Source organism: Pogoniulus pusillus, chromosome 29 (genome assembly GCF_015220805.1).
Source record: "Pogoniulus pusillus isolate bPogPus1 chromosome 29, bPogPus1.pri, whole genome shotgun sequence".
Classification (NCBI taxonomy): domain Eukaryota; kingdom Metazoa; phylum Chordata; class Aves; order Piciformes; family Lybiidae; genus Pogoniulus; species Pogoniulus pusillus.
The window spans coordinates 15,995,787-16,005,085 of record NC_087292.1 but is presented as its reverse complement, the minus strand read 5'-3'; the positions used below and the strand labels follow the sequence as shown (position 1 = coordinate 16,005,085).

Below are 9,299 nucleotides of genomic sequence, written 5' to 3'. Positions count from 1 at the left end.
AGCTGTTTTGCTGTCTTGCAGATGGAGCAATTGCCCTTTCCCCAGGAGTGTTTTGCTGTGAGCCAGAGAAGAACATCTGATGGGAAGTGTGCAGGATCCCAGACTCGAGTGACCTCCTTTGCCAGGCTTTGCTGGTCCTCAGAGCCTGCAGAAGAGATGCTCAGGGGCTTTAACATGAGATTGCTAAGAGCCTCTGTAGCATTTGAAGTGCCTCTGCTCACAGCACAGGGAGCTGCCTCTGTTCCTGGCTCTTGCTGGGAAGAAAATGCAACAATGCTCTCTAGAGGCAGAAGAAGTCAAGAAGAGCTTTGCTTCCCCCAGCAGCTCTCTGCACAGGAACAACAGCCTCTGGCCATTTTGGTCTCTCCAGGTGTGGTTTGCTTTCCCCTGCCTGATGCCCTGGATACTTGGAGGAGGGCTGGGAGAAGTGTTTTGGGTGTCTTTGGGCTTAGCAGGCTGATGGAGGGAAGGAGGAGATGTGCTGCAGGGTGGCCCAGCACAGCTCTGGGACAGGGAAAGCCTTGGGGGTGTGTGGTGGGATCAGGGAAGGAGAAGGTCTTCTAAGGCCTGATTAACCCCAGGTGCCAGGCAGGTGCAGCTCTGGGGCTGAACTGGTGAGGTGGAGCCACAGGAGCCCCAATCAGGCATCAGCCAGCCCTTAATAAAAGCAGATGGAGCAGAGAAGGTGGTTTGGAGTCTGTGGGTCCCTTCTGGCCAGCAGGGCTGGCACTGGCTCACCTAGGGGAGATCTGGGGGCTGAGGGCAGCACTGGAGCTCTGATCACCAGAGGCTTTCAGGGGGGAAGTGAGGCTGAAGCCAGCTGGAGGAGCTCCTGGGATGCCTTAGCCAAGGCAGAAGGTGGTTTTTGAGGGGCAGCTCCCGAGGTGGGGGAGTGTGCTGAAGCTGTGGAGACGTCCTGCAAGCTTGGAGCCTGAGTCTGCATGAGCTGGCAAAAAGAGGAGCTCCAACACCCAGCTCAGCAATTACAGATCCCAGCTTCTGCTCCTCCAGAGACCCAGGATGGGATCTGCATCCAGCTGACCTGGCTGCTGGGGGCACAGAGCATCTGAGCCCTCTGCCTGGGCTCTTCTGGGGGGCAAGGGAGTTCAAAGGTGATGCTCTGCCTGTGAAGGAGGGTGTCAGAGCTGCTGTTCAAAGCCAAGATGTTCCCATCTTGGCCAGGTGAGATTCTTGGGTGTTGATCCATGAACTTCTTCCTCTGGGAAGTTCCCATGTAGATTTCTCACTTGCTTTGCTCACTGGGGAGGGACTTTTTAGGCTGTGAGGGAGTGCCAGAACTGGGAGGGATGGAGCAAAGCTGGAGGTGGGGAGAGTGAGGCTGGAGGTGAGGAGGAAGTTGTTGAGCAGGAGAGTGGTGAGAGGCTGGAATGGGTTGCCCAGGGAGGTGGTGGAAACCTCATCCCTGGAGGTGTTTGAGGCCAGGCTGGCTGAGGCTGTGTGCAGCCTGCTCTAGGGTAGGGTGTCCCTGGGCATGGCAGGGGGCTTGGAACTGGCTGCTCCTTGTGGTCCCTTCCAACCCTGCCTGATTCTGTGATTCTATGACTTTCTGCCTGGGATAGGACAAGCAGCAATGGATAGAAGCTGCAGCACAGCAGGTTACAGCTCCACACAAGGGGGAACTTCTTGCCTGGAAGGGTCCCAGAGCCCTGGCACAGGCTGCCCAGAGAGGTTGTGGAGTCTCCTTCTGTGGAGCCTTTCCAGGCCTGTCTGGATGTGTTCCTGTGTGCCCTGAGCTAGATTGTCTGGTCCTGCTCTGGCAGGGAAATTGGACTGGATGATCTCTTTGGGTCCCTTCTAACCTCTGTGATCCTGTGAGAGTTGCCCAACCAGGACCCAGCCCCATGGGATCATGCTCAGTGGCATCTTTTTTGCTTGTGCAAGAAGATTGGCTTGAGTCTTCTTGTCCCTGCTCATGGCAGGGGGGTTGGAACCAGATGATCCTTGTGGTCCCTTCCAACCCTGACTGATTCTATGAGTCAGCTGAGCTTGCAGAATGTGTCCCCAGCTCATACCTGGGGCTGGGGGAGAGAAACCATAGAATGGTCTAGGTTGAAAGAGCCCCTCAGGGCCAGCCAGTTCCAACCCCCTACCATGGGCAGGGACACCTCCCACCAGCCCAGGTTGCTCAAGGTCTCATCCAACCTGGCTTTGAACACCAGCCTGTCCTTTCTCTCTCACCCAGCTCCTTCTCCCTCCTGGGCAGCATCCCTGTGCTGCTCTCTGCTTCTGGATGTCACTGAAGAGTTGCTCCTTGCTCAAATATCCCAAATTGATTGTTTGGGAAGCAATCCCTGCATATTACACCATCCCACAAGGATCCTGGATGAAAACTCACCTCAGTTTCTCCCAGGGATTGGTGCTGAGTGGTCAAGTGGAGATTCTGAGGTGGCATTTTCCCGTGATTGATGTCCCACACAGGGAGGTGATTTCACTCTGCTGAAGTCCTATTTGTTTTCTCCAAGTGTCCCAAAGTTAATGAGACCAATTACTGTAGAGAGCAGAGATTTTAATAGCATCAATGCATCATCTCCTGTTGAGCTCATCCCCTGCATGAGGCAAGGTGATGCATGATGATACCTTGGAGCAGCACTCCCAGAGCCCTCTTAGAATCATAGAATCAGGCAGGTTGGAAGTGAGCTCCAAGCTCAGCCAGCCCAACCTAGCACCCAGCCCTGCCCAACCAACCAGACCATGGCACTAAGTGCCCCAGCCAGCCTTGGCTTCAACTCCTCCAGCCACAGCCACTCCACCACCTCCCTGGGCAGCCCATTCCAATGCCAATCACTCTCTCTGCCAGGAACTTCCTCCTCACAGCCAGCCCAGACCTGCCCTGCCACAGCTTGAGGCTGTGTCCCCTTGTTCTGTTGCTGGCTGCCTGGCAGCAGAGCCCAACCCCACCTGGCTACAGCCTCCCTGCAGGCAGCTGCAGGCAGCAATGAGCTCTGCCCTGAGCCTCCTCTGCTGCAGGCTGCACACCCCCAGCTCCCTCAGCCTCTCCTCACAGGGCTGTGCTCCAGGCCCCTCCCCAGCCTTGCTGCCCTTCTCCAAACACCTTCCAGCACCTCAGCATCTCTCTTCAATTCAGGAGCCCAGAACTGGACACAGCACTGCAGGTGTGTCCTGAGCAGTGCTGAGCACAGGGGCAGAAGAACCTCCCTTGTCCTGCTGCCCACACTCCTCCTGAGGGGTTGGACTGGATGATCTTTGGAGAGGACCCTTCCAAGCCCTACCATGCTGTGCCAGTGCAATTGGAAAGTCGGTGGGACAAGCAGGAGCAGGCAAGAGCTGCCAGGGCAGAGCCTGTGCTGCTTTCCAGGCACTCTGCCGTGACTCATGGGCTGAGATCACAGCTTTGCCTGAGCAGCAGCTTCTGGAGGTTTTGTTCTCCCCATTTGCATGACCTGGTTCTTTCCCAGGGGGTGGGGGTTGGTTTGGGGGATCTGAGAGGTTTTCCAGCCTTTCTCCTGCAATGCTGGAGCAGCCTGGAGCCACCTATGGTAAGGACAGAGCTGTCCCACCAAGGCTCCAAGTCCCTCCTGCTGTTCCATACGCTGAGGTCAGGATCCCCCCTAAGGAGAAGAGGAACATCTGAGCAAGAGCTGCTGGAGGCTCAGAGTCTCTCTGGCTTGCTTCTCCCTGTGTGGGCAACTGCTAAGAGCAGAATGAGCAGAAGCCTCCTGGGGCCATGGGTGGCTTCTCTTCAGCGTGGAGCTCAGCTCCTGCCCTAAGGTAATGTTTCAGCATCCAGCAGCCTGGTTCCAAAGCAGGGAGAAGAAGACAACTGCTGTGTGCATGGCAGAGTGCAGAAAGGGGTGGGAAATGGCAAGGAAGCCATCAGCCTGCAAACACTTTGCTGTCCCAGCACCCACTGACATCCTCTGGCATCTGGCCTGCCTGAATGCTGAGCTGCAAAGGGGGTGGAGGCTGTGAAAAGCAGGTTGGAGACCATGGGAAGGAGAAATGTGTCTCTAGATCTGGAGGTAAACCTTGTGAGGAGCAGCTGAGGGAGCTGGGGGTGTTCAGCCTGCTGAAAAGGAGCCTGAGGGGAGGTTTCCAAGGCATTTCTGCAGGCAGGTGGCTCCAGGAATGAAAAGACCAACAGCATCCTGGCCTGGATCAGCAATGGTGTGGGCAGCAGAGGCAAGGCAGGGATTGTTTGCCTGTGCTGGACACTGGTGAGGCTATGCCTTGAATTCTGGGTGCAGTTTTGGGTCTCTCACTGCAAGAAGGGCTGGGGTAGGTTCAGAGGAAGGCAATGAAGATGGGGAAGGGTCTGGAGAACAGGGCTGGGGAGAAGCTGAAGGAGCTGGAGGTGTTCAGGTTGGAGAAGAGGAGGCTGAGAAGAGACTTTCTGATTCTCTACAGCTCCCTGAAAGGAGGTTGGAGCCTGGTGGAGGTTGGTTTCTTCTCCCTAGGAACAAGCAACAGGACAAGAGAGAACAGCCTCAAGTTGCACCAGGGGCAGGTTTAGGTTGGGTGGTAGAAGAAACTCCTTCACTGAAAGGGTTCTTAAGCACTGGCACAGGCTGCCCAGGGAGGTGGTGGAGTCCCCATCCCTGGAGGGGTTCAAGAAACCTGTGGCAGTGGCACTTGAGAATGTGGTTTAATGGCCATGGTGGTGTTGGGTTGCTGCTTGGACTCAGTCTTGGAGGACTTTTCCACCCAAACAATGCTCTGATTCTATCTTCAAGGTCAGGAGATGTTGCTTCACCTTGCTCTGGTATTGCAGGGAAAAGTCTCCTGGAAGCAGGGATTTAAATCCACCCTGCTGGCTGTGTCAGGTCCAAGAGCTGCTCCAGATCCCCAGGGAGGATGTAAGGGATGAGAGGGAGCTCTGCTGGCAGAGCTGTGTGGGGAAGCTCTTGTACAGAACCCATCTGCAGCAGGCATGACAGTGACAGGATTTTCCTGCTGTAGTCAGCCTCATGACCAAAGATGAGAACAGAAGATGTCACTTGCCAGGTGATTATCCAGAGCAGGCTAAACCCTGTGCCAGCAGCAAAATTCAGGGCCAGGAATGGATTGAAGGAGGCAGTAAAGGATTCACAGGTGGGTGGAGGGTGGAAGGGAGCTGAGCTCTGAGGAGGATCTCTTGCAAATAAAGAAGGGATTTGGCTTTATCATTCCTCCTGGCAGGTAGGGAAAGGTGATTTTTGGACTTTCCCAGCCATAAATCTCTTTTGGAGACAGAAATGAGAGCTGCTGAAGCAGAGGCTTGACAGCAGCTCTCACTCCAGCACCTAGCAGGTGTTTTGTGTGCCTTTTGCTGCCTGTATCTTGGGTCGTTTTGACTCTGCTGCCTGCAGGCCAAGCTGGTGGGCAGGGGAGGGATTGGTGTGCAGCTGGGGAGGGGGAGGAGGAGGAGGAGAAGAAGCAGCAGGCTTTGTCACTTTGCCCTTGATGAGTCTTCTGAGGCACCAGGCTGCGTTTGTACCAGCTGCAGGATGGCAGGAGCAGCTCCTGTGCCTGGGGCATGCAGGAGTCAGTCCCACTTCCCTGGCTGTAATCCTCCAGACCTGTCTTTTGCTGAAGGCCATATCAAGAAGAGGCTGTCAAAGGCATCAGATATTTTCAGGACCTGCTCAGTGCAGGCAGAGACTTGAAGGTTGTGGGTGGGTTTGCTGCAGACAGGCTGTGGCATCTCAGTTCCTGTCACTTTTGCTCTCCTGGGAAGGGAATAGAGCTGAGGCAGGCAGCATCATCCCAAGGTAGCTGACTTGAGATGCTTCTGTGGAAGTAAAGAGGCTGAGCTGAAGTTCTGGGCTCACCACACACTCAGTGAGTGCCTGGATGGGAATAACTTCTCTTGGTCTTACTCCAGCTATGTGCTTTCAACCCTAACTTCCAGAGCCCCTGAGCTGCCAGATCAAACTCTCTTCTCTTGTCTTTTTGGCCATGATTTGCACTAATTCAGCCTGGAGAACTCTTTTTCAGGGCTCTGTTGGAGTAGTTAGTGTTTGAACTCAGGGAGCTTAAAAGTCTTTTCCAACCCAAATGATCCTATGATGTCTTTTACAGCCTGATGGCTGACCTGGATGTCAGCCTCATTCCTGCACCAGCCCTGCCAAAATCTCCCTCCTGCCCTGGAGCTAAAGGTAAGAAGTGACCCAAAGGATCCTGATGGCTTTATCCTTATCAACACAATCCTTAAGAGCTTTTCATCCTTAAATGGACCTAAACTTTTCTGAGGGGAGATGCTGTAGGAAAGAGTAAAGCAGAAAACTGTGCTCCTGGTGTGGGGCTGGGCTGGATGGTGCTGGGGGAGCTGTGCTGAGACTGAGCTGCCAGGACCTGATGAAGAAGCAGAAAGTAGCTTCTAGTGACCCACAAGATCCCTGAGTCAGAGCCCTTGACATGTGCCATTCATCATGGGTGGCTGCCCTAGCTTCTAACAAAGTCACAGGCAATCATGGAATTGGGTTGGAAGGGACCCTTAAAGGTCATCTTTGTCCAACCCCCTGCAGCCAGCAGACACATCTGCAGCTCCAGCAGGTTGCTCAGAGCCACATCGAGTTTAACCTTGAATCACAGAGCTAACCAGGTGGGAAAAGATCTCTGAGATCATCAAGTCCAAGCTGTCACCTAACCCTCCTAATTAACTAACCCAGGGCACTGATTGCCTCCTCCAATCTCCTCTTAAACACCTCTAAGGAAGGTGACTCCACCACCTCTCCAGGTAGCCTGTTCCAATGGGCAATCACTCCAGGGATGGGGCCTCAACTGCCCTGATGATGATGATGATGATGAAGAAATCATCTCAGTGCTACCTCTGGAGTTGGTGAGCAGCATTGGGAGGATGGCTTTGTCTCTTCACAGGCTCACAGGATGTCAGCAGTTGGAAGGGACCCAAAGAGCTCACCCAGTCCAACCCCCCTGCCACAGCAGCTCAGGGCACACAGGAACACATCCAGACAGGTCTTGGAAGACTCCAGAGAAGGAGACTCCACAACCTCTCTGGGCAGCCTGTGCCAGGGCTCTGGGTCCCTTCCAGGCAAGAAGTTCCCCCTTGTGCTGAGCTGGAACCTCCTGTGCTGCAGCTTCCATCCATTGCTCCTTGTCCTGTCCCAGGCAGCAGTGAGCAGAGCCTGTCCCCCCCCCTCCTGGCCCCCAGCCCTCAGATACTGAGAAACATTGATTCAATCCCCTCTCAGTCTTCTCCAGACTAAGCAGCCCCAGGTCACTCAGCCTCTCCTCACCAGGCAGTGCTCCAACCCCCTCATCATCCTCACAGCCCTCCACTGGACTTTCTCCAGCAGATCCCTGTCCCTCTTCAACTGGGGAGCCCAAACCTGAAGGCAGCACTTGGACAACTTGACAGAAGGGAGCCAGGACAGGATGGAGCCCTCCATGCTGCAGGCACAGACTTGGGGACATAAACACAGCACAGAATATTTGCAGGCATCCAAACAAGGCCATAGAAATGCAAATCAGCTGCAGCCTGCCTCATTAGCATGCTCCCAGCCCTGCCTCTGCTGCTGTCTGCGGGAGCAGCATCTCCCCTGGGGCAGGCAGGGTCCTGATGGGTGCTGAGGCTCCATGGCTTGGCTGTAGGGGGAGGTGGGGGGTAGATTTTACTCATAACTACTTTTTTTCCCCCCAGCCAGTGTTTGACTCCTTGTTTTAAAGGTTAAATCCTTCCTAGGTTGTCTCCCAGCATCTGAGCCTCAAGACACAGAGCTGCAATATCCTCTCAAAGACAGAGAGCTTTTTGCTCTGAACCTGTTAGGGCCAGATGAGAGAGGAAAATCAGAGGCTCAGTCAGGGCTGGAAGGGACCACAAGGATCTGGCAGTTCCAACCCTCCTGCCATGCCCAGGGACACCTCACACTAGATCAGGCTGCTTTTTCCTGTCCCAAAATAGCAGGAGCCACTGGTTAGGAGCAAAAGTGCCTCCTGTGATGGCAGTGACTGACAGCAGCATCTCTGACTGATGGATCTGAGACTCTCTTCCATGTGCAAGGTTCTGCAGCGGGGTCGAGGCAATGCCAAACACAAATCCAGCAGCCCCGAGGTGAGGGACTTGGGGGTGCTGCTGGGGGAGAAGCTCAACAGGAGCCAGCAGTGTGCACTTGCAGCCCAGAAAGCCAAGCAGAGCCTGGGCTGCAGCAGCAGCAGTGTGGCCAGCAGGGCCAGGGAGGGGATTCTCCCCCTCTGCTCTGCTCTGCTGAGACCCCACCTGGAGTGCTGCATCCAGCTCTGGAGTCCCTGGGACAAGAGGGCTGTGGAGATGCTGGAGAGTGTCCAGAGCAGGGCCAGGAGGATGCTGAGAGGCTGCAGCAGCTCTGCTGTGAGCACAGCCTGAAAGAGTTGGGGCTGTGCAGGCTGGAGCAGAGGAGGCTCCCAGGTGACCTTCTTGTGGCCTGCCAGGATCTGGATCTGAAGGGGGCTACAAAAAAGCTGGGGAGGGACTTTTGAGGCTGTCAGGTAGGGACAGGACTGGGAGGAATGGAACCAAGCTGGAAATGGGGACATTCAGACTGGATGTTAGGAAGAAGTTGTTCAGCATGAGGGTGGTGAGAGCCTGGCAGGGGTTGCCCAGGGAGGTGGTGGAAGCCTCATCCCTGGAGGTGTTTGAGGCCAGGCTGGCTGAGGCTGTGTGCAGCCTGCTCTAGTGTGAGGTGTCCCTGGGCATGGCAGGGGGGTTGGAACTGGCTGCTCCTTGTGGTCCCTTCCAACCCTGCCTGATTCTCTCACTCTCTCAGACAAAAGGAGACGTTTCCATTCCTCCACGAGCTGCAACCTGTATTTTGCAAGTGAATTGCTCCTATCTGCCTGAGACTCTGCTGGTGACAAGCTCGTTAGTTGGTGACACACTGCTCCCAATTACACAGCATCCCCCCCTCCCCCATCCCCCTCCCCAGCCTTTTGATGCTCCTGAATGACTGCGTTGGAGATGAGCACTTCAGAAGGGCAAAGCCTCTGCGTGCTGCCAGCCTGGAGGCTTCGCTGCCATCCCCTCCAGCAAGGAGCAACCCTGCAGGCTGCTGGCAAGGGGGAGCACAGGGAAGCCTTCAGCCCTGTATTCCCCTCTCTGCTGGTGATTCCAGGCTCCCAGGGGAGCAGGCAGGGAGGAAAAGCAGGTTTTGATCATCTGGATGTAGTGGGGGTTTTTTGGGGCGTGGGTGGGGAGTGAGCAGGCATGAGGCTGGCAGTGGGGGTGGGTGGAGGAGGCAGAGAGCCTTCCTCCATCTGTGCTGGATGGTAGCCTGGGGGGGTCTCTTCCCAGATTTTGCCAGCCCGACCTTGCCAAGGCAACAGAAGGGAAGATTAATCATGAG

The 9,299-nt window shown here is 55.2% G+C and overlaps 1 long non-coding RNA gene across 1 annotated transcript; it reads left to right on the top strand.

The window, feature by feature from the left end:
* Nucleotides 1-747: 747 nt before the first annotated feature.
* Nucleotides 748-9,118, top strand: LOC135188513 (uncharacterized). The gene is made up of 3 exons (XR_010307730.1): nt 748-1,182; nt 6,040-6,116; nt 8,724-9,118. It is a non-coding gene; the product is annotated as an uncharacterized LOC135188513 (long non-coding RNA).
* Nucleotides 9,119-9,299: the final 181 nt, after the last annotated feature.